Here is a 6,000-nt window from a genome sequence, read left to right on the forward strand (position 1 = left end):
TGGAATCTTAAGCAAAGTGAATTAAACTCTTGTGCATAGGTCTTATATTGTAGCCATGTATTTTCTTTCAGTTTTGTTTTCTTTAAGCCAAGTTGGTGTTGACTTTTCCTGTTGCTACTTCTATGAATAACTATTGCATCTTTTTAATTTCCAGGGGTAAATCTCCAGTCATCTTGAAGAAGAGCCAAAATTTCTGACACTATACCTTGGATGCTCTTAGAATTCAAAGCTCTTGTGGAAAGGACATGGGGGCTGCTTACATTCTCATATATCAGCTTTAAGAAAACCCAGTAGGTCATGGCAGCCATGAAAGAAGAGGGGAGCAGATGATCACCAAATGCCACTGTGGAGAAGACCAAGTGGACAGCTGGACCCTTGGCTGGCCTCAGGAGGGTCGGCTCAGCATCCATTCCCTGCTTCCCCACATCTAGCAACAGAGAGACCATCTAGCACTACTACCCTCTGCTCCCGCACCTGGACAGCAGGTGAGAGACTGCAATCAAACCCAAGTGCATGCCACGCTCTCATGGAGTACCGGGGGTGCACCTTCAGCCATGACTTCTTTTGTTTTTTGGTTTTTCTTTCTGATGCCATTCATCAATCACAGCTACAAGATTTCGGTGGCAAAATCATTTCCATTCGGCAGCTGGATGTGTATCCCACGTGTCAGTGGGCTGGCGGGGGACCATTTACTTTTTGAATGAAGGAAGTCATCCTGAACACACATTCATTTCTAGTAATTGCTTTTTTTTATTTTTTGATATCACAATATGCCAGAGGTTGTACTTTATTTTTCTTTTCTGATGGTTCTTTTGCTTATTAATATAGTTTGAGTCCTGTATCTTCAAGTTTAGTTTGACGTTGGTAAGGAATTCTTTCAGAGAGCACTTCTGTTGAGATGGGAGAGTCTTGGGGAAGGAGAAATGGAACACAAGGTAGCCTCAATGTGTTTCCCAGAAGAGATGCATCTTGCCTCTCCCAAATACCCCAGGAGTTCAGCAGATCCAACTTTATTATGATGTCTTATGGATGAACATCTTACACAAGAAGTTTGGTATGACTTAGTCAAAGCCATGCACATAGAAAGGTTGTAGGTCATGAGGGTCGTAGAACTGAGTCTTGCCTCTTATTATTTCATTTTAATATATCCCCACCACCAACAACAAAATACACTAATAAGAATAAAAGTTACACTAAACATAATGATAGAGATAAACCTTTAAACAGCTAGGATAAATATATATGTTTACATATTTTCTATATGTTATTTTTTTACTTAGCATTAGAAGAGGATAAAATCATGGCATTTGCAGGTAAATGGATGGAGTTGGAGAAATAAGTGAGTGAAGTAAGCCAATCCCAAAACACCAAAGGCCAATTTTTTTTTTTTATATGAGGGTGCTGACTCATAATGGCACTGGTGGCAGGGGGCATGGGAGGAATTGAGGAAATTTAGATAGGGCAGAGGGGAGAGAGGAGAAGGGAGGGGGCAAGAGGGTAGGAAAGATGGTGGAATGAGTTAGACATCATTACCCTAAGTACATGAATGAATACAATAATGGTGTGAAAATACTTTGTATACAACCAGTGACTTGAAAAATTGGGCTCTATATGTGTAATATGAAATGAATTGCATTCTGCCATCATGTATAACAAATTAGAATTAATAAATAATTTAATAAAGAAAAAAAAGTTGTACTTCAAAATGCATATTTCATGTGGCCAATTATTAACTTTGCCTGTAAGGAGCTAATTTGATTACATTTTGCTTGTTTGTTTGTTTTTAAGCACATGTGTTGTTGGAATATTGAGGAGATGCAAAGCTGCATTTTGTGTCAGATACTGGTTAAGAGAATATGTCTAGTGGTTACATGATAGTCTATTTCTTCCCCAATTTCATATGAAGCAATCTTCTGTCAATATATGAATAAAAAAATACAATTAAAAAAAAAGAAAGATTCTATCAAGCTAATTAACAGACCCATGGTTAAAAATAAGGAATAATATATCTCAAAATAAATAAAAGAGTAGATTTATTTATTTATTTATTTTGGTAACAGGGGTTAAACCCAGGGGTGCTTAGTCACTGAGCCACATCCCCAACCCTTTTTATTTTTTTTTTACATTTTGTGTAGAGACTGGGTCTCCCTCTGTTGCCTAGGGCATTGATAAATTGCTGAGCCTGGCTTTGAACTCATGATCCTCCTGCCTCAGCCTCCTGAGCCACTGCAATTACAGGCATGCTCCAACAAGAGTAGATTTTAAATTTTCATACTTACATGATGCTAAAAGATATTTTAAATATTTATGCTACAAGAAATGAGTATGTGAGGTGACAGATATTTTGGATAGTTTAATATGATCCTATATGTTTTTTATAATATTCATTGTAGGATGAGAAAGCAAAGTTTATTCAGGAATAGAGAAAAGTATTAACGAGGAAGGTGTTCAAGGTCCATTATTTTCTATGCAGCTGTGCCCTCATTAATTGAGGTGTGACCAGGTTCAAAGCCTGCACCTTTAACTCCATCACCCCTGACCTACTGCCCAGGAGCTAATAGCCAAGTTCAGTGAAGGCCAAGTAGCAGTGGAAACTGTCTATGTTAGGATCTGGAGGACACAGGAGTTACCCAGGGCTTTATTTTAGTTTGTAAAATTCCTGGAGTTTACTCGGCTTTTTTGATGCTGCAACTAAAAGATGCAACCAGAACAATTTTAGGGGAGGGAAAATTTATTCAGGGGGGCTCACAGTTTCAGAGGTCTCAGTCCATAGAAGTCTGGCTCCATTCCTGGGAACTCGAGGTGAGGCTGAACATCATGGCGGAAGAGTGTGGTAGAGGAAAGTGGCTCAGGACATCACACCAGGAAGCAGAGAAAGACTCCATTCACCATAAATAACATATATATCCCAATTCTACAACTCCAATGCTCACCTCCTTCAGCCACACCCTACCTGCCTTCAGTCACCAATCAATTAATCCCATCTAGACTCTCATAGCCAATCATTTCACCTCTAAACCTTCTCACATTGTCTTATAAATAAACTTTTTGGAGACACCTGACATTCAATCCATAGTTGCAGACACCTCACATCCAAACCATCACACTAAAATATAGAAAATGCAGACAGAGTAAGCAGAATGTAACAGTCAGCTAGGAATTTAGTTGAGGTACCTACCATTCTCAGCAGGAAGCAGATAGGGAGGTGGATGTGTTGGCTCAAGCTGCAATTTCAAAATACCACTGACTCAGTGGCTAAAACACAGACATGTATTTCCCATGTTTCTTCAGGATGAGAAGAGAGAAGCGCTATAGTCCGTTTCTGGTGATGGTTTTCCTTCTTTTTCTTTCTTTCATCTTTCTTTTTTATCAGAGTTCATAGTTAAACTTAGTAGTTGAGTTCATCCTGACAAACTCATACATGCAGGGAAATCAGCTTCAGTTCATGAGCTCCCCCATTTTCCTTCCCGTTTTTCTTCCTGTCCTCCCTCCCCTCTCCCTTTCTTCCTCTATTCTACTTGACTTTCTTTCACTCATCTATTAATTTATATTTGATTGATTTTTTGGTTATCATTTTATTCTTCCCTTTCCCTTTCCTTTATTTTACTCTAACTTCCACCACATGTGAGAGAAAATATCTCATCTTTGAGTTTCTGATTCTGGCTTATTTCACTTAGCATGATGTTCTCATTTCCATCCATTTACCAGCAAATGCCATAATTCCATTCTTCTTCTTCTTCTTCTTTTTCATGGCTGAGTAGAACACCTTTGTATATATAGCACAATTTCTTAATTTGTTCATCTACTGGCAGGCATCTGGGTTTCGCTATTGTGAAGTGTGCTGATATAAACATTGAGGCTGTTGTGTTATTAAAGTTTGCTGATTTTAGATTTTTGGGGAAAATACCAAGGAGTGAGATACTTGAATCATATGGTGGTTCCATCCCCAGGTTTTTGAGGACCCTCCACACTGCTTTCTGAAGTGGCTGTACTAGTCTGAAGTCATACCAACAGTGTAGAAGTACACCTTTTCCCCCACAACCTCACCAGCACTTATTGTTTGTATCCTTGATCATTGCCATTCTGACCTGAGTGAGATGACATCTTAGTGTAGCTTTGATTTGCATCTCCCTGATTGCTAGAGATGTTGAACCTTTTTCCACATATTTCTTGGCCATTTGTGTTTCATTTTTTGAGAAGTATCTGTTTAGTTCTTTTGCCCATTTATTCATTGGGTTATTTGTTTTAGGGAGGATTATATTTTTTTTTGAGTTCTTGGTATATTCTGGATATCAATCCCCTATTGAAGGAGTACATGGCCAAGATTTTCTCTCATTGTATAGGGTCTCTTTTCAAGGTCTTAATTATTTTCTTTACAGTGCAGAAACGTTTTAGTTTGATGGCAAATTTATTGATTCTTTGTTTTATTTCCTGTGCTTTGGGATCTTGCTAAGGAAGTCTGTGCCGGCACCTGTAAGATGGGGTGTTGACTCTATATTTTCTTCTATCACTTGTAATATTTCTGGTTTATTTACCAAGCCTTCCATCCAACTTGCAGGTGAACATCCTGTTGCTATGGGCTTGTATGACCTCTTCTTTTGGCATCTCACAGAGAAATCTCTCTTTACTTCTTAGAAGAATACGAATCCTAACATGAGGATGTCAACCACCTGATATAGGACTTCCCACGAGTTCCATCTCCAAATTCCAAACATATAGTGGAAGAGCAGAAATACACAAACATTCACTCTATAGCAGAAAAAAATGAGATAAAGTTTTAATGGGAAATGACGTACTTACTGGAGATGTGCTGTGCAATCAGGGAACAAATTCAGAAAATACTAACTTTATGCCTTTGGTTTTCAATTTTGTTAAGAAGTATAAATAGTAAACATTCATTCTCTTTCCCCTCCTTCCTAATAGGCATTTCCTGGCTCTTCCTACTATGGCCTTGTTTTTCCCAACTGCAGCCAGGTGTTCAATTTATTATAATTATGATTGTAATGCATTCCATTATTGTCATGTATTTAAGAAATAAAGAAAAAAGAAAAGAAATTGACAGTGGGGAAATGTAAAAAATAAAAAAAGAAAAGGAAAGAAAATGCACTGTGGCGTCCCTTACTTTTCCACTCTTCAACTTTAACCGGACAGATATTTTTTCCTACTTCCCAATTGAAGATCCCAGAGGGAGATCAGAGCTTGGCCCAGGTTGTTCCAGCTCAACTACAGACTCAGACCTGAATAATGTGTTAAAACAAGAGAAAGGAATGACAGTGAGAACTGAGTTGCTCTAATCTGGGGTCAGAGGATGAGATCCTATTATAGATCACCATTCAACTATCACAGAATTGCACACAGTAACCCAAGAAAATGAGGCACGAGGTGGACAAAGAGAACGAGTGGTCCCACAGAAAAGGTCCCAATGTAGAAACCAATGAATGATGGAAAATGCAAATAACACAGAGAATAGAAAAAGAAAATGAATTGGGAATCGAGCAATCTGGACTCTATTCTATTACTTTATGCATTAGAGATATTTATTTTAAAATGTCTATGGACTTCAATTTATCTATCAGCAACATGAGAAATCACAAAATGGGCTGTACACAAAAATAGATCTACCACATGATCCAGCTATCTCCCTTCTGGGTCTCTATCCAAAGCAAATGAAATTGGCCATACCAAAGAGGTACCTGTGTGTCCTTGTTTACGGCACATTATTTAAAATAGCTTAGGTCTGGAATCAAACTTGGTGATCACCAACAGATGAATGGGTAAAGAAATTCTCATTTATATACACAATATAGTATTATTCAACCACAAAGAACGGAATTCTGTCATTGCATCAAAATGGATGAAACCAGAGGTAGTTAAGCCAAGGGAAATAAGCCAGAGTCAGAAAGATAAGTACTATATATACTTTCTTACTTATAGAAGCAAAAAATAAGTTGCATTGATTACTAAAGGTTGGGAAGGGTATGTGGGGAGGGGGTGTGGATA

The sequence above is a fragment of the Urocitellus parryii genome, chromosome 7 (assembly GCF_045843805.1).
Source record: "Urocitellus parryii isolate mUroPar1 chromosome 7, mUroPar1.hap1, whole genome shotgun sequence".
In the NCBI taxonomy this organism is placed as follows: domain Eukaryota; kingdom Metazoa; phylum Chordata; class Mammalia; order Rodentia; family Sciuridae; genus Urocitellus; species Urocitellus parryii.